The 27008-nt window shown below is 37.1% G+C and overlaps 1 long non-coding RNA gene across 1 annotated transcript in view; it reads right to left on the bottom strand.

Annotated features, from left to right (window-relative positions):
* The window catches only part of LOC110679835, a 179540-nt gene that overhangs the window by 19267 nt on the left and 133265 nt on the right, over positions 1-27008 (bottom strand). The window lies entirely within an intron of this gene.

Below are 27008 nucleotides of genomic sequence, written 5' to 3'. Positions count from 1 at the left end.
TCAAACATTTAGTTTTATCTTTTCAATCACAAATAGAATACGATGCTGTATCTATTAGAAAAGAAAAATGTGAGTTTTCTATTGTTTGTTTTTATATTCCTCCAAATGCAAGTTTTTCGCTGTATCAAATAAAATGTATTTTGAATGAAATTCCTTCTCCATTTTATGTATTGGTCGATTTCAACGCACACAATTTTGCCTGGGGTAGTGAAAAAACGGATGGTAGGGGTTCTTTAATTATGGATTTGATTGATGATTTTAATTTGAATATTCTTAATGATGGATCGTTTACTAGGGTTGCTGTGCCTCCCAATAATCATTCATGTGTTGATTTATCCCTTTGTTCAAATAATTTATCAATGCAATCTTCTTGGAAAATTATTGATGATCCAAAAGGTAGTGATCATTTGCCTATTTTAATTGAAATTCAAACATCTAAATACAATAATATTTTAAATGAACCATGTGTTTCTACAGACGTCAATTGGACCAAATTTTCTGACTTTATATCTGATTCATTGATAAATATAGTTAATTCTGATTCACCAATTGAAAACTACAATACTTTTTCAAAGTTATTAAATAACTGTTTACGGAATTCACAGAACAGGAAATTAGTGTCTGGTACTGTAAAGAAAAATCTTCCTTCTTTTTGGTGGGATGATAAATGTTCCATTTCTTTAAATAATAAATCAGATGCTTTCAAATTATTTCGCAGACCTGGTTCCAGAAATCATTGTTTATTAAATTGTAAAGCTAAAGCACAGTTTACAAGAATTACAAAATTTAAAAAGATAAATTATTGGAAAATTTTTGTTGAAAATCTTGACAGAGAGATTTCTTTATCGAAGTTATGGTCTGTAGCTCGTAATTTAAGGAATTATAAATCGTCTCTTCCCACTGTTTTGGAATATTCGGAAAAATGGATAGATGATTTTTCTTCAAAAATATGTCCTGATTTTGTACCTCCTCCAATACATTTCAATGCAAAATCTTTTAATTATTTTCCGGAACTTTGCAATCCTTTTTCATTGGCTGATGAAGGATAACTTCATTTACTTTCAATTTATAATTCTTTCTTATATCAGAACATTGTACCTCTTGAATGGCGTTCCATTAAAGTTATTAGTATCGTGAAGCCTGGTAGAGATCATTCATTTGCAGATAGTAGAAAAGCAATTAGTTTGCTATCATGTTTTCGTAAACTGTTTGAACGAATGATTTTAAACCGCCTTGAATTATGGGCTGAAGATAACAAAATTTTTCCATCTTCTCAATTTGGTTTTAGAAGAGGTCGTGTTATCCGTGATTGTGTTTCACTTTTAGCTTCACAAATTCAACTTTCCTTCAATAAAAAGCAGGATGTTGTTTCAACTTTCTTAGATGTTTCTGGAGCATATGATTCTGTTTTAATTGATTTATTGTTCAATAAAATGAACAATTTAAAAATTCCAAATATTTTATGTAATATTTTTTTTTTCTAAATTATGATTTTATTCCATGATGGATGTTCCAAAACTATTCGTTATAGTTATTTTGGCCTTCCACAAGGGTCTTGTTTAAGTCCTGTTTTGTACAATTTATTCACAAGTGACATTGCTTCCATTATTCCTAATGGTTGTTACTTACTATTTGCTGATGATAATGTGATTCCTATTAGTGGCAAAAATAGAGAGATCATTAGACATTTTATGCAATGTGCCTTAAATAATATTGATATGTGGGCACATGAAAACGGGTTTTCTTTTTCTGTTCAAAAAACAAAATATATTGTTTTTACACGAATATTTTTTCACAAATATAAATTTATATCTTAATGGACTTGAAATTGAAGAAGTGGATATTTACAAATATCTTGGTATATGGTTTGATTCTAAATTGAATTGGAACACTCACATCAAATATATTCAAAAAGTTTGTGCAAATCCTTCTGATTTAATAACACTTTACAAAACTACTATTCGTTCAGTTATGGAATATGGTTGTTTTACATTTGGTAGTGCTGCACAAACATACTTTGTCAAACTTGAAAAAATACAGTACAACTCATACTTATCAACCATTAATTGACTTGTCTCTATTTTATGAATTGAAACAAGTTCCAAAAATTCAACATTTTAATATTTTTAAATTTTTATTCGAGCGGAAATTTAATGGAATCACTCCTGCACAATTTTATTTCACAGATGGTTCTTTGATTCATGATGATGCTGGCTTCGGTGTGTACAATTTATTTTCAGCTCACTTTTTTAAATTACAATCTCCCTGTTCTATTTTCATAGTAGAGCTGATTGCTTTATATTTTGCATGCATCTTGATCAAATATTGTACTCCAAATATATATATTGTTAGTTCCGACAGTTTGAGCTGTCTTCATGCATTGAATACAATCAATTTTAATTTTAAAACTCATCATATCATTTTTATGATTAAAAAAAAACTATTTGATCTCAACTCTCAAGGATTCGTCATAAAATTCATATGGGTTCCAGCTCATTGTAATATTTATGGAAATGAACAGGCTAATTCTTTAGCTAAATTAGGTGTGAATCGTGGCGTAATTTTCAATGGTGATATTTCGCCTTCTGAATATTATTCAAAATTTAAAAAAATATCTCTTTCCAATTGGCAAAATTGTTGGAACTCTAGTGATAAAGGACGTTGGTGTCATTCGATTTGCCTTAAAGTAAGCCACTTTCCATGGTTTAATAATATGTCAGTTAGTAGAAATTTTATTTGCTCATTTTCGAGGTTAATGTCAAATCATTATGCAAAATGACAAATATGGCAAAGAAAGCTTTCAGTTTATAACTGTGGAAGTGCTCTTTACAACAATAACTTGAGAAGTATGATCTGTGTCCCCACAATGTAAAAAAAGAATGTTGGTACAATTTTTTTCTGATGAAAAGCTAAAGACTTTTTAGTAACAAAAAAAAAAAACAATACATTTTTTATATGTTTGTATAGCTGGGAAAACAAAAAGAATTGTGTTGATATGACGATAATGTTTGTCAACTTAAAAATGTGAATAAAAATCAGATGTTCAGATGTGAATAACCGATAATAACAGATTTTTAAAAGTATCTCCCAAATTTACTACAAGGTTCAATTTTCAGGCATGCGATCTCTAAAGTGTAGAACTAATTAATCAAAACATTTATACATGATCAAATAATGCATATTTTTATTCTCCTTAATCTAGGCTGGAAAGTCAGCGTCATAATCAGAAATCTTATACTAATAATGTACCGTTTCCGATACGATATATCTCCTACGGTGGGCAAATCACTTGTAAACGGATTTACAATAATTAAGCTGCAGCCTGCAAAATCTCAAAACAGAAGTGTTCGAAAGTTTAGGAGGAGCCATTCCTGGGAATTCAACCGTGATGTTAATTTAGAAGATACTTTCAAAATACTTTCCTCTTTATTTTTATTGCTGAACTCCTTTGACTCTATTCAGAAGTACCTATATAGGAATAGGAAACAAAATGGTTTCTTATTCAGATTTGAATTCGAAAGATAATTAGGCTGATACAAATATTAAATTTCATTTATGTCCGAGACCACTTGGAAGGTACGAGGGGGGGGGGGATAAAAATAAATAAGGAACAAAAAAATAAAAATGAAAAAAGTATTTTTTTCGAATATTTATTTCTAACGATAATTGTTAAACTTTTTTCAAACGTCCTCTGGATCATTATTTTACTTGATTTTTTCTTTAAAAATTGAAAAAAAAAACCTATCTGATATCAAAAAAATTATGAATCTTTTTTTTTCTCCCCTTCAAAATTTTCGGATTTTTGAAGCGGGGGGGGGGGGGTTTACATAAAAGAAAATTAATATTTGTATCAGCCTTATTTCTAACGATAATTGTTAAACTCTTTTCAAACGTCCTCTGGATCATTATTTTACTTGATTTTTTCTTTAAAAATTGAAAAAAAAAACCTATCTGATGTCACAAAGATTATGAATCTTTTTTTTTCTCCCCTTCAAAATTTTCGGATTTTCGATGTGGGGGGTGACATAAAAGAAAATTAATATTTGTATCAGCCTTATTATCACGAAAAAAAAATATTTATATTTACCCCAACTAAATCTACATGTGAAAGAACGTTTGTTTTTCATGAAAAATGTTTATAAAAATTCGCCGGCAAAATTGTACAGGCCTCAAAATATGTCGGCTCCAAAGATGAAGGGCAGACAACTTCGCTGAGAAATCTAAAAAATAATAATAATAAAACATTATTTATGGGCCACCCTACATGAAAAGCAAAAAATGCTCTGCAACGGTCAATTTTTGAGCTAGAAATAAACTTTTTTTGTTAAATCAGCTCAAAGTTTTTCGATCTTCAATTATGTAGAATAAACTATTTCAATATTCCTTGAAATAAAAAAGTTATGATAGTTATCTTTTTTTACAGCCTAATTTTCGTTCCGAACAAAAAAATGTTTTCATAATAGGAACAACTTTGTACGTAAAATTGCAATTGAAGGCGTGAGTTCCATCTTTCCTCCTAAAACCCCAATCCGTGCCACTGTGCAATGGCGCTAATACCAAAGCTTATTAGCTAGGGCACAAGGTGTAAATACCTGTGCCCCATTCCTGGATGACAAACGCGCATGGAGTGACATAAACTTTCTTAGCTGCGTCACTCCCAACGATGATAGAAATATTACATTCTCACTCTAATCCAATTACAAAAACATACATTACACATACACTAAATTTCAATTCGGTCGCATCACTCGCTTATAGTGAATCCTAGACCATTACCCTTCCCATCATCCAACTCCTTGACATCTATGAGGGCGTCGGTGAGTCGCTGGCCTCTCTTCAAGTAGGTGTCATATCATCATTATCCCTTTTTCCTCGTAACGGCGAAAATGGGCGTGGCTGGCAATGGAAATTCTCATGTTTTTTCATCTCTGACTTCTGATCGGATAGCCATTTCTTCGAAAATAGTTTTCCATTAGCAATTGGAATAAGAGTGGTAAAGTAACAATTATGACAGTTTTCAGTATGCAATCTACGCAACGCAACGCAATCCAATAGGGTCCTAAAGCCCTGTTCCGATTTTAGTGCCAAACGCTTAAGTTTAGGCCAAAAACACATGTTTACTCAATTTTCTAATGTTTTCCGTTGGTTTAAGTCGAAAAAACATTTTTTTAGATTTTGCTACTCCCCTAGGCTTAAACTCAAATTTTGGGTGTATTTTTATTTCCGTGTCCCTTCCGAAATGTCAGATAGGAACAACCCCAGTGGTCGAACTAAAACCCCTGTGGTGTTTTTGTCGACTAAGCGAACGTCAAACATGATCTCAAGCGTCAAGGTTCATTTATGGACCCCGTTATTTGAGCGGGAAAAAATGCTTAAATAGTTGAAATAACATGCTCTTTTGGTTTTTTAAATAAAAACAAGATTTTATTAAAAATTTTAGGACCCAATTGCAAAGTTTAGTTTTTCGGTAACTGCCTAACTTCCACTCGGCTGGTTAGCCGTAAACCACGAATCAGAATTATTCAAAAAACAAGTATTTATAGAGCAACAGACTCTTGTTCCGTGACCGGTTGTTTGAGAACGTTGCGACCCATTGGAATCCCGCACAATAGAAATCTTAGTCAGCACGTCGTTGAAGAGTGTGGTGTGAAATTTCAATGCCTAAAAAATAATGCGCTCTTGGGCTAAGCATTGGATATAAATAGAAAGCGCTGTGTTTGGATGGGCATCTAATTCTTCAGAAAGAGATGCGCTTTGCGAAAAAATACCACGTGATTATTGAGCTGAAATCGAATTCAGGTTTACTTCTGCGTCCATGAGTCCTCTCGTGACGTAGGGGTAATGCGCCCTATCTAGAGAACAGGGTGCCGTGAGTTCGATTCTCACCGAGAAGACGTGTAACTTTTTCGCAAACTTCACATCAATTTGTTCATTTAATCCAATTACAAGGTATATATAATGTTTAGTTTCTCGGTAGTTGTCAAACTTCCACTCGGCTAGTTAGCCGTAAACCACGAATCATAATCAATTAAAAAATAAGGGCTCTATCGTACTTGGTTCCCCCGGTTCGATCAATGAACAGGTGATGTGATCACGAAATTTCTGGAGGATTGGTCGTACAATGAAGATTTGGTCCGTCGACAAGCGGCCGTTAATGACACCAGATTGATAGCTATCCAACAAATTCATTTGCTATTGGTGATAGATGACGGAAGATAATCTGGGATAACACTTTATAGGCGGCATTTAGGAGAGTGATCGTGCGATAGTTTTCACATTCCAATTCGTCGTTTTTTTGTAGATATGACCCCTTGCTTCCACTCCTCTGGTAGCTGTTTCATCTCCTAGATTCTGACAATCAGCCGGTGGAGACAGACGTATACTGCTTCACGACTAAAAACGGGCGAACCAACGTGCGAAGTTCGATTTTTGATCAACTTTGCTGCGTCGCAAGTCACTTCGCTATAGTGCGCATCTATGCCCTTCATCGTGTGCATTATGCGCACTATTGAGAATCGAGTTGTGACGCGGCAAAGTTCGTCAAAAATCAAACTTCGCACATTGGATGACCCATATTTCAACGCAAAGCAGTATACAACAATCTGGGTCTATTTTGACGAGCTCAGCTCCAATACTATCCTAACCAGTGTAGTGAATGAGCTGTATAATTGTTCAGAATTCATTATGCGTGTACAATAGACTGGCCCAGCTCAGTATGGGAGAAAAATAAAGTTGTATGATTCCACGGGGCACCCCCCAGGATTATTTCTTGGGGTTAGAGGAAGCCTTTCTGAAAAATTCAGCTCATTTGGTCGTTCCATGAGCTGGCGCATTTGAATTGAAGTTAATATGGGATTTTCAGCTCAAACATATGAGCAACAGCACATCATCTACTGTTTGGTTCAGAAAAATTGGTGTTTTAACCATCTGAAGTATATCATGCAATATACTGCTTGTATTTCTTCAACATAGGTTGGAGGTAACCACTAAGCGCATCATAGCCACCTATGACGCTGGGCGAGCTGAGGCACATGTCGCATGCATACACTTTGTCCAGCTAGCTTAAGACCACCTGATTTTTTTCAGATCCAATAGGAAAACAGTTTATATTTATGACCCACCCTATGACACTTTGCTTGTATTTGTGTAAGCAGTCGAATGTACGAGTAGTGGTGGATGATGATGAAGGATCAGTGTTTATTCGTCCTTCGCATACTTTTGCGGTGTCCATTTAAGTTAAGACCACAAGTGTTTTACGTGTGTTTTGAAATTTTTAAGAAGAAAAAGTTCATTATGTCGAAGGGAAAAGCACTGACGGATAAGGAGAAAGGCAAAATAGAAGCATTTCACCGGGATAAAGTTGGAATCAGAGAAATTGCTCGTCGGATTGGCCGGTCACATCAAGTGGTCCAAACTTATCTGAAAAATCCTTCCGGATATGGCAAAAATCGGAAGAAACCTCGCAAATCGAAGCTTTCCGGACGAGAGAAACGTGAAATCGTTAGAACCGCTTCGAACTCCCAAAAATCGCTGAAGCAGATTAAGCAGGAGCTGAATTTGAACGTTTGCCGGGAGACTATTCGTCAAGTTTTGGTCCAAAGTCCGTACATAAAAAGGGCCAAAAAGGCAAAAGCTCCAAACCTTACTCCATCCCACATCGAGAGACGCTTGAACTTTGCAAAAGCCAACATGAATCGACAGTGGACCATGGTAAGTTGTGAAAAGGGCGTATTATTTTAAAGCAATTTTTAGCGTGATTAAGGAATGTTTATTAAAAAGTATGTTTTCTTTTTTGTTTACTTCCAGATGATGAAAAGAAGTTCAATCTGGATGGTCCCGACGGATTTAATGGATACTGGAGAGATTTGCGGAAAGAAGAACAATATTTCACCACAAGAAATTTTGGTGGCGGTTCATGCATGGTTTGGGCAGGATTCTTTGCATCTGGAAAGCTGGACCTTGCGTTCACGTCGTTCAAAATGAACAGCAAGGACTACATCCAGGTGCTAGAAACGCGTCTTCTACCATTCCTGCGCAGATTTCGACGCAAAAAGTTCACTTTTCAGCAAGACAATGCTGCTATCCACACAAGCAAGGAAACCAAACAGTGGATAAAGGACCACAAAATCGATCTGCTGGACTGGCCAGCGCGCTCCCCAGACCTAAATCCTGTGGAAAACCTCTGGGGAATCCTTGTACGCAGGATTTATGCTGAAGGTAAGCAGTACGCCACTGTTGATGAGCTCAAATCAGCTATTTTGGAGGCATGGGGAAATATTGAGAAGACTGTACTGGAAAACTTGGTTAACAGTATGCCGAACCGAATGTTCCAGGTTATTAACAGGAATGGTAAGGTGACCGATTATTGACACATTAATTTCACTGTTTACATAGCTTTTACTGTGTAAAAGCGAACAATATATGAAATGGTCCTAAATAAAATGGACAGCAGAAATCAATAAAGTTGCTCTAAAAAATTAGATTTATTCATTAGTCGTAAGTTAATCATTACAAAATACTGTACAACTGAAGTACTCAATAAAACATTCACAACTACTTTGAAGTTCAACAAAATTTGTTTCATTTGTTCTAAAATGTAGGTGGTCTTAAGCTAAATGGACACAGTGTATAAGTGACTGTACGGGAGTGCTGATCTAAGCCTAAATTTCAACAACTGAAAAAGTAATGAAAATTAGATTAAATCCAAATACAACCTTCTGCAATTATGTTCATTAGGGTATCAACTAGTGTATTTGTCATTCTGGGTTTATTTGAACGCGAACAATTAATATATGGAACGAAACAGTGACATAGGGTCAATTTTCAATATATTTGAGACGAATATACCATACAAACTTCATAACGATTGCGCCAGCTGGTGGAGCAACCAATTGAGTTGAAATTTTGAGAGAGCGTTTTTCTTACCCTAAGGCTCATATCTAGGGGGTGCCCCGTAAAGTTTTTTTTTTTGTTTAAGGGCCAGTCTAGTGTACAATTCAGCTAACTGGAAGTGTTCGAAGAACGTCAATGAGCGTCACATCGGAATCGATGATGATCGTGAATGAGTAAAGTGGTATGCGTAAATGGGCGATGAAGGAAAACGAATGAAATGGATGGTGCGGAGAAGGTGAAAACGCGACAGGCGAGTTGTGGAGAAGTAGGACGAAGTTTTAAGTCTTGAAAGTACTTTTGCGTGGAGTAGCCGGAGAGAGAGTTCTCCTAGGCATAAAAAAAATCATGAGACTTTCGGAGAGAGTTCCGAATTTCGGAGAGTGAGTTCTCCTAGAAAAAAAAGGGATTTCGGAGAGAGCTCCGAATTTTGGAGAGTGAGTTCTAGAAAAAAAAAATGGATTCCAGAAAGCGAGATTTCCGGGGGAGCAAAAAAAAAAATAAGATTCCGGAGAGAGCGAGTTCTATGTGATGGAAAAAAAAAACCGAAGAGAGAGTTCTTCTAGGTATGTAAAGAATACAATATTTTGAGAATTTCGGAGAGAGTTCCAATTTTCGGAGAGTGAGTTCTCCTAGAAAAGAAAGCGATTTCGGAGAGAGTTCCAAATTTTGGAGAGTGAGTTCTCCCAGAAAAAAAAAATGGATTCTGGAAAGCGAGTTTTCCGGGGGATCAAAACAAAAACAGAAGATTCCGGAGAGAGCGAGTTCTCTGAGATGGAAAAAAAAAAATGCCGAAAAGAGAGTTCTAGTGTACCTAGTGTAAAGAATAAAATATTTTGAGAATTTCGAAGAAAGTTCCGATTTTCGGAGAGTGAGTTCTCCTAGAAAAAAAAAGGATTTCGGAAAGAGAGTTTTCCGAGATTGAAAAATGCCGAAGAGAGAGTTCTCCTAGGCATAAAAAAAATCATGCGACTTTCGGAGAGAGTTCCGATTTTCGGAGAGTGAGTTCTCCTGGCAAAAAAAGCGATTTCGGAGAGAGTTCCGAATTTCGGAGAGTGAGTTTTCCTAGAAAACAAAATGGATTCCGGAGAGCGAGTTTTCCGGGGGATCAGATAAAAACAGAAGATTCCGGAGAGAGCGAGTTCTCTGACATGAAAAAAAAAAATGCCGAAGAGAGAGTTCTTCTAGGCATGTAAAGGATAAAATATTTTTAGAATTTCGGAGAGAGTTCCGATTTTTTGAGAGTGAGTTCTCCTAGAAAAAAAAGGGTTTCTGAAAGAGAGTTTTCCGAGATTGAAAAATGCCGGAGAGAGAGTTCTCCTAGGCATATAAAAAATCATGCGACTTTCGGAGAGAGTTCCGAATTTCAGAGTGTGAGTACTCCTAGAAAAAAAAAGCGATTTCGGAGAGAGTTCCGAATTTTGGAGAGTGAGTTCTCCTAGAAAAGCAAGCGATTTCGGAGAGAGTTCCGAATTTTGGAGAGTGAGTTCTCCTAGAAAAAAAAATGGATTCCGGAGATCGAGTTTTCCGGGGGATCGAAACAAAAACAGAAGATTCCGGAGAGAGCAAGTTCTCTGAGATGAAAAAAAAATGCCGAAAAGAGAGTTCTTCTAGGTATGTAAAGAATAAAATATTTTGAGAATTTCGGAGAGTTCCGATTTTCGGAGAGTGAGTTCTCCTAGAAAAAAAAAAGGATTTCGGAAAGAGAGTTTTCCGAGATTGAAAAATGCCGGAGAGAGAGGGATAAAAAAAAAATGCGACTTTCGGAGAAAGTTCCGAATTTCGGAGAGTGAGTTCTCCTAGAAAAAAAAGCGATTTCGGAGAGAGTTCCGAATTTCGGAGAGTGAGTTCTCCTAAAAAAAAGCGATTTCGGAGAGAGTTCCGAATTTTGAAGAGTGAGTTCTCCTAGAAAACAAAATGGATTCCGGAAAGCGAGTTTTCCGGGGGATCAGATAAAAACAGAAGATTCCGGAGAGAGCGAGTTCTCTGAGATGAAAAAAAAAAATGCTGAAGAGAGAGTTCTTCTAGGCATGTAAAAAATAAAATATTTTGAGAATTTTGGAGAGTTCCGATTTTTTTAGAGTAAGTTCTAGAAAAAAAAGGATCTCGGAAAGAGAGTTTTCCGAGATTGAAAAATGCCGGAGAGAGAGGGATAAAAAAAATCATGCGTTTTTCAGAGAGTGAGTTCTCCTAGAAAAAAGTGATTTTGAAGAGCGAGTTCTCCTAGAAAAAAAATGGATTCCGGAAAGCGAGATTTCCGGGGGACCAAAAAAACAGAAGATTCCGTAGAGAGCGAGTTCTCTGAGATGAAAAAAAAATGCCGAAGAGAAAGTGCTTCTAGGCACGTAAGGAATAAAATATTCTGAGAATTTCGGAGAGAGTTCCAATTTTCAGAGAGTGAGCACTCCTAGAAGAAAAAGGATTTCGGAAAGAGAGTTATCCGAGATAGAAAAATGCTGGAGAGAGAGAGAGTTCTCCTAGGCGGAGAGAGATCCGAATTTCGGAGAGTGAGTTCTCCTAGAAAAAAATCCAGCTGCCTAGTTATTCTTGAGTTGTTGGATGGCATCCTTAACTTCCCTCAGTATGAGAATAGGTTGGTTTCCTTCATCCGCTCTAGTGACCCTCTGAGCCTGTGTCCTCCGTGCCATTCAGGTGTTCGTCGTAGTGCTGCTTGCACCTTTCAATCAACCCACGACTGTTAACCAAGATATTTCCATCCTTATCCCTACACAAATCGACTTGCGGCACGAAGCTCGGGATGCGTAAAGCTTCTCGTAGAACGTGTTCGTTTCTTGTGAACGAGTTTCCAATTGCAAGTCCTTTTAGATCGCGGTGGTCCACGTCGATTATTCCGGTCCGTGTTTACTCGTTGTCGTCCCTGTGCGTTCAATCAACCCCCTTGATTTCCAGAGGACCATGGTACGCACACTCGGACGATGACCAACCATACTCAGTTGTGAACCGCTCTCAAATTGGAGTAGAAACGATCTAGGTTTACAGAAGCCAAAATTCCCACCGACGTTGTTTACTCGATCATCTATGCTATGTCAGCCAGTATCGCGAGGAGGTAGGGATAGGAGTTTTTGGGCAGGAGGCTAAGGACCTGGCAAAGGGGTATATTTTGTTTCCTGCAGATACGCCTTTTAACGTTTTTCTCAAGATCCAATCAGTATGTTAACTTCGCGCCACAATAAATCGACGTAACATAGTTAACGAGGTTTAAAAAATATATTGCTGGTTATGTTTGCCGATCCCAAGTTAATGTATTCAACGGAGTTTTCAAAAAACCCGAGTCATTCGTTTTGCTATGTTTTAGTATGGAGTTTGTTCATAAACCTCCATGAGATCACTCACTACGCCCATATATTCGAAGGCCTGAACTGTATGAAGTTTTTGGATAACTGTAACTAATCGTCGGTCTTCCTAATCCTAGGTTATTACCACGGCTACTAAGCAAAGCCATACTGAAAATGGGTTCGCTTCCCGGTCGGTCCAGGGACGATCGCGATAATGCCAACTTTAGCAAAGAAAGCTCCGAGTTAAAAACTGCGGAAGTGCTTTCAGAACACTAAGCTGAGAAACAGGCTCTGTCTCAGTGAGGACGTTAATGCGAAGAAGAATCAATCGTCGAACTCGATACTTAGTAGGACACATTTTACTGAGCTGTTTTGGTTGTAATCCTTATTTGTAATCGTCAAATAGGTCACTGGTTACGCTTGCAGTTCAGAAATATTAAGTTCAATGGAATTTACTTAAATATACGTTTAAGTGTATTTCTATTCATTCTAAATCGGATTCGGTTTAATGTTCGGCAAATCGGCTCATCCCAGAATTTTATAAATGAGATTATCGCAATCCAAGGTCCAAAAACACTGCATCATCGGAATCAAAACAATCAAATCCCCGGAGCTTAATCAATGCTTGTTCAGTTCATTGTTGAGCTCTTTCGGCACGAAGGTAAACATTTCCGAGAAGAGGCAACGATGAGAGGACGTGCTTGGATTGCCTGCTGGGAAGTTTCCCGGATGCTTGCAGCAGTTGTAGCCTTGTAGGTTGTAGTAATCATTCTCAACCATTTTACGGTGTGGAAATATACATATTCGTTCCACACCAAGCTTGTATGCCATGAACGTGATGGGGGGTAGGAAACAGGTTTTCGTTGAAGTACCTTTAATGTTTGTTCAACCATATCCCTATCGGCTGACCCAATTTCCCAACTACGATGTCCCAAGTGTTCATTTTGTATTGACAAAAGAACGATACGATTGTTCAGTTTTCGGTACACTTTATTCGCTCTCTTGTTTTGCCCCGTTTGTTGAATGAAACGAGCTTTATGCGCGGTGCACAGACAGGGAAAGTCCAATCGGTTTTCCCCCTTGGTCTTGGTCTCGCTTCGAAGTTGTTTAGCAAGATGGAATTGTATTCACCAGAAAGCCCGGAAGGAATTTGACGGTAAAGCTGAATTGAATCGGAAACTGAATACACTGAGGCGTGAAGATGAAACAGGTTGGGCTGGGATCAGCCGCCGAGTGGAGGAAAGGACCTGGAAAATCCCGGGGTGGATTCAGGAAAGGCACCGTGTTTTTCACTCCCGGATGGAAATAAGATTGATTTCATGGCGTATTTGTTATTTTGCTGGGCTTTTGAAAATTGAGTTGTGATGTATATTTACTTCTTGTTATTATTATCAGGCCTTAATTCAATAAGCCTATCGGTTTACCGACTATATTGATGGTGATGTGAGATTTCTTCATATTTTTATCAGTTTGTATCAAGTTTCAGATGAGAATGAGGCAGTCCAAAATTTAAAATTTTTGTAACAGAAAATATCTAAGTAGCTGATAATAAATATATTGTAACATATCAACAATTTCAGTGGAATTTGGACAAGATTTACTCGTTGTTTTAAAATCAAAGTTACTTGAACCACAAATGGAACGAAAGTTCGAGTAGAGTAAAAGTTTATTTTTGGAATTTCTGACTCAAATGAAAATACAATTTATAAGGCTTTTCCCAAAAATTACAAGATAAATATTTAGAAAATAAAAAAAAATGTATAGTTAATTTCAAACAATAGGTTTGGTGTTTTGTCCTGTCTCGCGTTGTGCCTCATGAGTGTTAAACCTGATGATGGCCAAGAAACAGATTCTGGGTTGCGTTTATACTGTATCTTTTCAATCTCCGTAATTGATTCTGTTTGCTGGTTCTGCCCGAATAAAAACTCTTCCTGATTACCATACGCATGCATTTACTGTCGCATCCTAAGCGTCCTTTATTCCCATTTATAACCACTTGTGCCCGTTAAATCCAATCCATCGCACTTGGCAATGAAAACCAAACTCATGAGGGAGACAAATTTACGCGCCATCCTTTTATGGCTCTCCCATCCCCTCATTGGGGAAATAACAATCATAATAATAACGAAATTACAATCATACTGAAGGCTCAGTAAGGGCTCAGTTGAATCGTTGAAGTGCCACCACACATCGTTAGCGGGGATGAGAATGTAAAACCACACCGTCCTTATTTGTCCTTTGTTGAATGTGCGTGCGTGTGAGCCCCGCCGAATTAATCATATATCCTCGAATCAATTAAGTTAATTGCATAACTCTGGTAGCATCTACAAACAGAAACATCATCTCTTGGCAAGCTCATCCCAAGCCGCGAATTCTCGTAGAAATTTGCACGAGGCCTTCCGCGGAGGCGATAATGACGATGGGGATGTCGATGATGGCCATGACGATGGCGTTGGCAATGATAAGGATGAGAGCTTCCCTCCGGCAACGGCACTGTTCGACATAAAGCACCAAAACAGTAACAAGCCAAGGAAAAACAAGCAGCTCTTTGGGCACAGAACAGAAGTAGGCCGGACAGCCGGATATGAATGGGAAGATAAAAGTTTGTCCCATGAGTGCCGTCTCATTATGGCCTACTCTGGGTCGTGGGATGGCACACACAGGAAGGATCCCTGTAGTCGAGAGCACATTTTCCGTCCTGTCTGTTGTTGATTCTTGAAGATGCTCAAACCCGTCCAAGGACATGTCTGCCACGGACGGAAGTCAGACATATACGCACACGAAGATGATATCCTGTCAGTCGATGTGGCGCAGAAGAGGCGTAATGGAGTTACAAAAAATTAAACCTCTTTTGCTGCCTCGCCGGATGTGCATTGATCTTCTTGTTGTGTGGTTTGGGATACTTAATTATGTCATGGAAATTGCAATATAGTGTACCTTTTCTTCATGTGTGGTTCATAAAGCGAAAGTTTACAGTGGAACCTCCATGTACAGAATGTAGGGTGCACTTCATCTACGCGGTTTCTCTAGTAAGAGCGTTGCGACATCGATTCTAAGCCAGTCTTTTAGGGATGTTAATTTTCTAGACTCCTTAGAGGGCATGAGATGTCTTCGATGCGCGATATACAAATTCGAAAATGGTCAATTTGCAAACAAAAAACAGTTAATAAAGAGAATCAGGCCAAAAATCAGTTAATATATAACACCAGGGAGAAGAAAGTGATGTAGAATGGTGAACCGCGTAAACGGAGACTCGTAGGTAGTTGATTCCATTTGCTAAAATGTAAGCTATTATGCGTGCACAACAATTTTTGTTTGGTTTACTGCAATGTAAGGATCCCATGAACAATTTGCAAATACATTTCTTCAGGAATTACCTAAAAAAATATGTCGGAACCTGGGGAACCTTACAGGACTTCGCTGGGTAATTGGTTGGCGCTCAGTCACCAAGAGACATTTTTCATATTTTGAGAAAATGAGTTACAAATTTAACATTTTGAAATTTTTGAGCTTCTGGATATTTTTTGAAACGTTTTCCCAATTTTTTCTGCTACATTCAAACAATATAATGTGAAGTAATAGTAACGAAAAACACATATCTTATACTATTGATCGATCAATTTTTGTTTTACTATGATTTACTAGGTGTACTTGATTGATTGTGGCTGAACAATTTCTAGGAAAATAATAAACACTGAATTTTAAGATATCACTATCGTAAGATTCTTTGAGAATCTAAACCATCAATTATAAATCAGTATATATATTTCAATATTAAACAATAATATTGCCTCAGGTCCTGATGACAAGTCCAAGACAGTCATAGTAAATCAAGTATCAAGTGAAATTCTTGAGTACCGGCCAAAGTGTGTTGCTTCAAGAAGCGGGTTCTAGGAAATGTTATACTTACATCCTATAACTACCAAAAGTTCTCATCGGATTTTCGAATCGACGTTGGAAAATTTAACAGACAGTACTTTTTTTTACTTTTTGTCACATGCACAGATATTGTTACAGAGTTGTGTTTGATCCTTCGACCTTGACGCTTGCTCCTGCGGGGACCGTTTGAGTCAGAGCTGTTAAATGTCATGAATTTCACGTGACTTTGACATTTGAATATTGCTAATATCGTCTCTCCTAGTGGACAAAGTCATTGTAATATGTTTTTCCCGGTGATGTTTTCCGAATTACTATCGATTGCCAAAATTTGCTGATGCGGTATATCGCATGCGGGGGTGCTATAAGCATTTTAATTTTTCCAATATTTTGACATTTAACAGCACTGGTTCGAGTAAAGTGAAAAAGTACCGCGTTCGATTAGTTCTTTTTGATCTTTCGACGTTGACGCTTGCTCCTGGGCAGTGCGTCAAGAAAGCCCGAGCAGTTGTTTTCCCTCTCGGGTGGCGCGCCTATTTTCTCTGAGTGGTTTTATATAGCCGAGCAAACGAGTGAAGCTGAAAGTGGATTGTTGCTGCTCAAGGATGACGGATCAATTGGTGAGCTCGTTTCATGCTACTATTTCTAATCTATAAAATATGTATGACTGCACCTTTAATCGTTACAACGGTAAGACCAGCCCTGTCGTCCTGCTTAGTCGCACTTAGTCGACGACTAAGAAGCATTTCTCAGATTTTTTTTTTAATTTTTCACCCGAGGTCATAGAAAAAAATGTGCCAAATCAACAACAATCTAACGCCCCATAAGATATCAATCGAAATTTCCAACCTGTACCTACCACCGCTCTGTTACCCTGTTTCTTTCAGAATTTCATATAGAACATATTACCGCCCTGTAAAAATTCCATCGAAATTTTTGAGCTGTATCAACGCCCTAGAGTAATTTCACATTATTCCACGTAGATCAAAATTGAAAACTACAAGCTGTATCAACGCCCTGGAGTAATTTTACTTTGTCCCATATAGATCCGTAGCATCCTAACGCCCTGTATGACATCAATTAAAACTTCAAGCTTTATCAACGCCGAAGAGTAACTTGACCTTTCTTATGTAGACCAAGTGCATCCTTACGCCCATCTTTACGCCCCACATCACTTTAATATTTTAAGCATTATCAACGCCCTGGAGTAACTTGGACTCACGCCATGTAAATCAGCTGCATCTTAACGCCCTGAGGGACAAATGTCAAGATGTACAAACGCCCTTGACTGATTTGACCTTGTGTCACGTAGATCAGGTGTACCTCAATGATCTGCATCGATTGAAAGCTACAATCTATTGACGCCCTAGAGTGATTTGACCTTGTTACATGTAAATAAGCTGCATTTTAACGCCCTGTGGGACAAATGTTAAGATGTATGAACGCCCTTCACTTATTTGACCTTGTCTTACGGAGATCAGGTGCACCTCAATACCCTGTATCGATTGAAAATTCCAATCTGTATTGACGCCCTGGAGTAATTCGACCTTGTCACACGTAGAACTTAGATAAGGTGCACATTAACGCCCTGTAGGACATCAATTGAAAACTCCATGCAGTATCAACGTCCTGGAGTAATTTTGACTCGTGTCACGTAATCAATTCATATAAACGTCCTGTTCGATATCTATTTTCCTTGTCTTATGACCTTGTCCAATCACCTTGTCTTACGTAAATCAGGTGCAACCTAATGCCCTGTATCCATTGAAAATTCCAAGCTGTATGAATGCCCTGGAGTAATTTGAGCTTATTGATGTTTAAAGCTGAAAAAATTTTCAACTTATATGTTCTTAAGACAGTCAGTTCATACCCTTGTTTATTTTGGACCATTAATTTTCAAGTGAACTTTCATAATCAAGTATGCAAAAACAGCAGCATTTTCGTGTTATTAAATTTAATAAAATTCTGTAATTGATACTTGACAATCCCAAGATTCACAAATATATCCAACGTGAAACTACAAAAGATAGAACCATAGCGAAATATATTGAAATCAAGAGCAATTGTTGACTTTTTTTTCATTTTGATATCATTTCAAGAGCGATATTTTATTTTAATTTAAGCCAGCGGTAAACGCGCAGCTATTCAGCAAGACCAAGCTGAGGGTCGTGGGTTCGAATACCCCCGGTCGAGGATCTTTTCGGGTTGGAAATTTTCTCGATTTTCCAGGGCATAGAATATCTTCGTACCTGCCACACAATATACGCATGCAAAAAATGGTCATTGGCACAGTAAGCTCTCAGTTAATTACTGTGGAAGTGCTCATAAGAACACTAAGCTGAGAAGTAGGTTTTGTCCCATTGGGGACGTAATGCCAGAAAGAAGATTTGGCTGAAAATTGAACACCTCTTCTTAAAATTCCTGCTGTCCTGGACACAGCAGGACACACTGCTTTTAGAAAACTCAAGAAAAGTAAAAAAAATATAATATTTTTCTATATGTATGTATAATATATGAATACTTTAAATTCAAATATAATCAATCATTTGAAACATTGAATCTTAAGTATTAATTTATTTATGCTTAACTTTAAAACTTTTTTTTTGCTTCCTAATCAAATTTTCTTAGTCTGACAGGACTGAGAATACGCATAATACTTCGATGAAAAATGTTTCGAGTTATGGACGAGTAATTATCGCTAAAATGTGATTACCATTGGCATACATAATTAGAATTACAGTTGGTGTCGTATTTCGCTTCAACTTCATAAAACTAGAGGAGAAGCTGAACTGGCTAATCAAGTTTAAACCCTTATAAATAAAAAACAAAAAATAACTCAAAATGCTTAACCCTAGACTTAACAGTTTGTAAAAAGCTAAGTTTTTTGAAAAAAAAAATCTATTTATTTCTTCACGTATCTTTCTTCTCATATATTCCTTGAAGCACAAAGCAATATTAGGGGCATTTCGAATTCGACTCCATTTTGAATTTTATCAGACAAACGTGTTTCACCGTTAGCGCTTCATTTTGAATTCTGAGATAAGCATCAAAAAACTTATAAAAAACTGAGTTTGAGCAGCTGCATAAACTGTCCAATAATATTAATGAATGAATTTCTAATTAAATCCAAACATCATATTTTGTACAAGGTCATTTCGTTCTTAGTCAATTTATCAAACAAAAAGAAATACAAGAAAGTCAAGTAATAGAAAATATCATACTATTCAGTTGTATTGTCAAAATTATGCTTTTGACTTTTGACTGTTTCATCAATTTGCTTACATTTTTCACAATTTTGTATAAAAAGCGAAATGCAATAAGGCGGCATCCACAAATTACGTAACGCTCTTGGGGGAGGGGGGGAGTAGGCTCAAGCGTTACGGCCCATACAAAAATTTGAAATTTGTCATGCAAAAAGCGTTACGGAGGGGGGGAGGGGGTCAAAAATTTCCAATTTTAGCGTTACGTAATAAATGGACGCCGCCTAACGATATATTGTTTTAAAAGTAAAATGCCGAACATAAGAAAAAAAATAAATTTGAGGCGGACACAAAAACGTATTCAAATAAACGGTTCGATGAGGTTTTTGGATTTGCACTCGATGATCCGTTTTACATTGAGTGATAGGTTCTAAAAGACTGAGTTTATTTCATGGATTGAGATTAATTTTAAAGTGCACATCGTAATAGTCTTAGTTGTTAGACTCTAATAAATATCACATGCATTGTTATGGTAGTTTCAATTGGTACAAGGAGTAAATAATTTTCACTTTTTACATTAGCAAATTTATCAACTGAATCATTTTAAGCCCATGTACTTGATATCTTCGTTCCATATTTTAATAGAAATGGAATACAAACGAAAAACGTGCAAAAGCATATTAGTTTTCGTTTGTTAGGAATGTGTATTGAAGTATTTGTGATATTTGTAATTTTTATACATTAAATGTTGCTAAGGGTTTTGGATTTCTGTTTATGATCTGTACAGACTAAAAGTCGAAAACCCATAGCAAATATAACCTTCGTCATAGTTGATCCCTATATACTAAAATATGTGTGATATTTCTTATGAGAAAACATCATAATGCCTGGAAACAGAAGCGCCCTCTGGGCTATAGCAAAGCCCCCCTCATAAAGGGACGACTAAGAAGCTCAAATTTTACGACGACAGGGCTGGGTTAGACGTAAATATGATTTTTCAAAAAACTATGAAAGGTTCGTCACTATGAGTGTCGACATAAACACTCTGATTCATAAATTATTCATGCCTAAATATTTTTTTTTCAAAACACCTTTTTCTCTTTCCCTTTATTTTTGTAATTAAAAAAAACTTTGAATGGTTCGACACTACGAGTGTAGACTTGCGAAAGGTTCACTTTATTTAACAAACTTTGAAAGGTTCGTCACGTCAAGTGTCGCATAATTTTTCTCTACATAGGTATTGTTCATATCAAATGAAAATATTATATTTATATATAAGCATGTTTATATCTCACCAATAATTATTTAGCATGGTCTAAACGCTTATCAAAGTGAACCCTGTGACCCAACGATCCTCCCCATTAACAAACATCCCTCCCAGTAACCTTTGTGGAGATGCAGAGGCAAACACGGTCTCCAAATAGCGAAGGTTACACACCAACATTCCTTCCCCCAATCCCACCTGACTGCAAGGACGTGGCCGGTGCCGTTATTGACCATGTATAAATAGAGGCACTGAATTATGCACACTGAAGAAGATTATGGCCAATCCCAGTAGATCTTCTAGTTGATTCTTTGTGCATTTTCAGTCACTTCGGTCAATCACGGAATAGCAACCATTGATATGTGTAGTCAGTCTAAGCTAAGCTAAGCTAAGCTAAGCACAGATATTGTTACAATTTCTGACCAAATATGCTAGAAGGCAGCAATAAATGTAGTTCTATCCCTTTCGGCCGAATTCAGTTATGCGAAAAGGGTCATTAGGTCGAAAATGGCCGATAGTTCTAATGGATCTTTCTTGGAGGTACGACTGTTATGTTGATGTTTGAGGTTATGGCTTTCAGTCTTAAATAAAACTCAAAAACGGATTTTTGCTTACATCCGACGTTTCGGACACATGTATTGTGCCTTTTTCAAGGATTAGCTGTGTTCCGTTTTATCGTTTGCCCACAGCATAGGCAAATTTGTCCAACAGCATAAAACGAATTCCCCGTTCGGGTACTATACGGGAGTAGAAATCCGAAAACGATCCGGGTCGCAGAACTGAAAACGCAGTTGCCTGTTTTGGCGCCACTTTTAGCCTTACTAAGAGTAAGAGTTTTTTTTTTCACGGGGCCCAGATAGCCGTAGCGGTAAACGCGCAGCTATTCAGCAAGACCAAGCTGAGGGTCGTGGGTTCGAATCCCGCCGGTCGAGGATCTTTTCGGGTTGGAAATTTTCTCGACATCCCAGGGCATAGAGTATCTTCGTACCTGCCACACGATATACACATGCAAAAATGGTCAACTGGCATAGAAAGCTCTCAGTTAATAACTGTGGAAGTGCTCATAAGAACACTAAGCTGAGAAGCAGGCTCTGTCCCAGTGGGGACGTAAACGCCAGAAAGAAGTAGTTATTTTCTTCTGCTCGGTAAGGAATGAATGTCAACAAGGAGGAATTCACTATGAAAATATGAACAAGTTCCACAATATTTTTTGACTTATTTACAAGACATTTTCAAAAGTTCTGAAGCCGCCCTTCAATATTCCTTGAGGCATTTGATTATACTAAAATTCTGCAAAGAATATCAAAGTTATTTAAAAAATTCTACAAATCTTTTGGAAATTAATCAAATTAAAATTATGAAGTAATAAGTTTTCTTGGAAAAACATAGTTTAAGCGACAATTGTGTTACGTCTTTTCACATCATCTAAAGAAAACTTGGATACGCCAAAATTTCATGAAAGTTATGTCTTAATTTTCAACAAGAATTTTCACTATGTATTGTCTTAGAAATTCCTTTAGAAATTCTGTCTATATTTTTCAATTATTTTTTTCGGGCACTATACGAGTTGGAGTTAATGTATGGATTTCTTTAGTGAATTCTCATTACCAGACATCTCGAGCAGGGTATCCTCCAAAAACATAATAAATCAGAATGCAGGGAAAATGCTGCTTAATTCTAAAACAGCTGGAACGAATTTTGGGAATAGAATTTCCAGGATATTGACGCTTTTATTGTCGAAAAATTGCGCTTATCGCATATAACAAAAAGTTATTTCTAACAGTAACCATTCGATCGACAGCAACGGTTAAGCTATCGGTTGTTGCGCGATTCACCGAAGTCAGAACCATCACGCTGCTGCTATGTGAGACAAGCGAATTTTCCTCACTTCAATTGTTCAATATAAGAAAACGTAACTACTGAAGAGATTTATGTCAATAACCATGACTCTTGTTATTGACAAAAATCTCTTCAGTAGTTACATTGATTCAGAAGATTCTGCTACGTGTTAATTTGTTGTGTTTTTTATTATCATCAAAAATTCTGGGGGGGGGGGGCTGGATGATTCTGGAGGGGGCCAGGCCCCCCTGGCCCCCCTGTTCCTACGCCAATGTATGCAGAAGGTATTATTTGAGGTATTTTACCTCTTATGCAGGGCTCATTCATACCTCACTCAGGTTGTAAGTATTGGAAATTATCTGGTAGTTATTTTCTTCTGCTCGGGTACCGGCCAAAGTGTGTTGCTTCAAGAAGCGGGTTCTAGGAATTGTTATACTTACATCCTATAACTACCAAAAGTTCCCTTTGGATTTTCGAATCAACGTTGGAAAATCTAACAGACAGTACTTTTTTTTACTTTTTGTCACATGCACAGATATTGTTACAATTTCTGACCAACTATCCAAATATGCTAGAAGGCAGCAATAGATGTAGTTCTATCCCTTTCGGCCGAATTCAGTTTTGCGGAAAGGGTCTAGGTCGAAAATGGCCGATAGTTCTAATGAATCATAAGGCCGAATTTTGTTTTTCAGGTCGAATAGATTGTTAATTGTTATATCAGCCTAATTTTCATTACCTAGAAGCCCACAATATCCGCTGTGAAATATATCTAAACAGAACAGCCTTTGGTAAAAAAAACAAACACTTATTATGTGTTAGCTATTAGAAATAGTAGTAAACAGTCCAATGTTTTTTTCTTTTTATCGAACCATTCGGCCTAACGGCATTTGGTTCAATGGCCTTCGACACTATGGCATGTAAATGCAAGTAGTGATACGTTTCTGAATCAATATAACACATGACAACTAGGGTCGATGTACCAATAGCCGCATAGCCAAGAACAAAAAATCGTATAAAATCGAAAAATAACGCTAGCGTCATTATTTTTACATCATCTGAAAGCTTTTTATCTTGGTTTTGTGGGAAAAATATGAAAAATAAGAAAACTCAAATTTTTGTATTTATTATCGCGTGTGCCACTATAGGAATACATGTGCCTATAGTAGCACTATTTCTAATTCCTGTTCCTATAGTAGCACTAGCATCACGGCGTTGGCAAAATACTTATCAAAATCGTATTTTTACAAAACTTTTATATTTTTCCTACACAGTGTGGATTGAAAGCTTTCGTTTGATGTAAAAAAAGTTCTTATTTCATCAAATCTTTTGTATAATAAAAATAGTTTCTCTCAGTAGTGCTACTATAGGAACAATAGGTTAACTATAGGCGCAAGGGAGTTCAAATTTTAAGCAAAACTAATTATTTCGATCATTTTTTGAACAAAATCAGGCTGTGTATCAATGGTACTTAGATTAATAGCTCCTGACCTTTATGTCAAAAAATATTTTGAAAAGATTTATAGCGCTAGCGTAGCGGGACTGTTCACTAAGGGAACACCGACCCTAAGTTTTATTACTTTTAAATTGCGAGCTGCCAAAACGAATAGTGGGCTACATAGCCTTAAAAGCATTTGGTGGGATCGCAGAAGGCGTTTTGCTTGCCACACTCTGTTTTCGTGCTCTCGTTTTTCCGCAATTTTGGCGACGAGTTGGCTGGTGCTTCGCCATCCGGATTGTTGTTCGGAGGTGTATATTTAAAATAACCTTACTTTCAAGCAGTGAAAAATTCCTTCAGCGCGTTCCGTGTGATCAAAGATGTCTTCGGTGGGATGTTTTATGACCGGTTTAATTTAGCTCTACTCATTAGTTTTGTTTTCAAGTGAAACTTTTCGAGAATGTGAATTTCTACCGACAATACAATGCCACCGGATAGATTGAAAAAAAAAAAATGATTTTGTTAATTTTGCTCATTGATTGTATTACATTAAAAATGAGTGAAATTCGGCATTAAAAATGTGGTCCAAAAATGACCAGTGGTATGTGCGTCACAAGGAAAAGGGAATGCATACCCAATTAGGTAATTGCTGATTCAATTTGATGAAAACGCCGCCTTGGTGAATTTTAGTGAGATTGTTCTGATTACATTATTATTGGTACCCAATTATTAAATACGCGCCAGCTTCAAAGTAATCATCTTTGAAACAGAAAGTGTGTATGCATCATCATTATCCATTTGATAACGGTTATGCATACATGCGGGGCTTGTTGTTAGTGAAAGTGACTCATGAATGAACGTGCCTCTCTTCTAAAATGGGTCACTGGATCTGCAATAAAGCTATCATCTTCTAACTCCCGGACTGAAGTTTTACGCAAAAATGTTATGCCAAAGCAGTTTTGCTGAACACTTTTTTTTGCCATAATACCACTGCACTACACTGAGAACAGCGTTGTAGTTGAAATTACTATATTAGAGGGTTAAATTAAATACACAACGTCACTTGATTTGTGCAGACTAAATTTGCATTTATTTCAAATATTTTGTGCATTCAATTTTACCATGGCACCATTTGGACAGTAAAAATTACTATAAATATTATGGTTAAAAACTTGCAGCAGGCCAGAATCGAACCGAGCATCTTGCGATTGTCAAGTGCGAACGCTTACCTACAGACAAACAGACGTAACACTTAGAACAAATTTCTTCAAAATCCATCGCCCAGTTTACACTATCATCATCTGGTGAGCATGTTGCATGAAAAGGTGTTTCACGCAACAAGACCGGCAGATGGCGGTAGTGTGAGACATCAAACGCGAAGAAAAACGATGCGCGCGCCTCTGGTTGTCAGATTTGCAACATAGCGAATTTGAAATGATCGTTAACTGAGCGGTCGATGGAAATTTCGTCAGTGTTACGTCTGTTTGTCTGTGGCTTACCGCTCGGCTATCGATGCGGTTAGATTAAGAGGGAACAAAACGCAAATAAAAAGCGTTCTTGATAGCTCAATCGTGATTGGAATAGTAAATTTAAAAACATGTTCATAGTTCTCATTACTTCAATGCTTGTTTTGGTCCAGGAATCAGTTTTACTCGGAAAGATGCATTTTGAGCTTTAGAATGAAACAAAGTTGTAGACCATTCAATTTCAAGCAACTTTGCCAAAACAAGTTTTTTTTGTATCTCTTGAATTGACCGATTTAGAGCTTTTTTCCTACGGTGACATACGGTTGTCCGAACAAACTGGTTTTCTAGCTCTAGAATTTTCAATTCAAATTTCTCATCAAAGTAATCTATGAAACACTTTTAGAGCTTTGATAAATGCGTAATTTGATGAGTGATTAAATCCGCTATCTCCTTCCGTTTGGGAGTTATTGTTGTTTTTCTCTCAAAAACATGCCTACTTTGATTGAGAATATCTCTGATTGAGGCAAACATAAAAAACATCTTTTGACGGCATTCAAAAGACAAAATAAAATTGTATATTATTGCGCATTTCTTTCACCACTGGACTATCGCAGAAGTTTTTACAAATGCGGGAACGCTAATAAAAGTGCGCGATTGCATCAAATCGAGTCGGTGTCTTCAGCGGGGTTATTCATCGCAGTCCAAAGAATAAGTGCTCTGAAGACACCAACCTGATTCGATGCAATATCGCACTTTTGTTCGCATTTTCGCACTTATGAAGCCGCACTTCGCAGTCCAGTAGTGAAAGAAATACACAATATATCAAGAACTTACAGATGTTTTATTTCCGTTTTTGAGTTTTTTTTCCAACAAAATACAAACGTTTCTAGGTACAAGAAGTACCGAAATTTGGGGCAAGTGTGCCATTTTGAGCAAATTGTTTTCTAGCTTTGCCAAAGCTTACCAAACCCACCAATTAAGTATCATAATGTTAGTTTCTAATCTTTTCATAAGCACTGGCCATTTAAAAAGAAGATAACTTCAAAAAGTATAAATGTTGGTGGATGAAATCGTTTGATCGATGTGTTTTCTCGCATAATACGCTATTGTATGAGTTCATATTTACATTTCACTTCGTCCTGTATACTCCTACAAAGTAAATCGGATCAATCCGTAGAAGATGTCAAACCAACTTTGTTATTAGAAATTAACTCGCATAAGGGGTCGTCCGTAAACCACGTGGTCATTTTTTCTGACTTTCCAGAAGCCCCCCATCGTGTCTCTTCGGGGTTTTGGCCAATATACCCCCTCCCCCTTCCCCTATGACCACGTGTTTTTTTTTTTAATAAATGAAGCATAAATTGGAAAAACTCGAAAACAAAACTCAAAAAACCAAATGTACTGGTAGTTCCAATCAACACCTTCACCAGATTACATTCCTCCAATGTATCAGGTCAGGTCTCGTCTACCCATTAGATTCTTCCAAAACTGTCAGTAAAATAGGAATTGTTTTTCTTCCTATAATTAATAATTGAACATCAGAGATGTCTCTGAGGATTTTTCGAATAATTCTTCGTGAAATTGATCCTAATTGAATCATTGGTGGTTTCTTGAGATAGAGGAGAGAGCTGGCTTTGATTGGGAGCATCCAAAAGTCAAGAGAACCTGTCACCAACTGTCACTGGAAAACCGCACATTCAAAGGGCCGTGCGTGAATAACCGTCAAAATTCAAGTAAATGTAA

Source organism: Aedes aegypti, chromosome 3 (genome assembly GCF_002204515.2).
Source record: "Aedes aegypti strain LVP_AGWG chromosome 3, AaegL5.0 Primary Assembly, whole genome shotgun sequence".
NCBI classification, from domain to species: Eukaryota; Metazoa; Arthropoda; class Insecta; order Diptera; family Culicidae; genus Aedes; species Aedes aegypti.
Note: the sequence above shows the minus strand (reverse complement) of the source record. Positions and strands in the feature narration are given on the sequence as shown.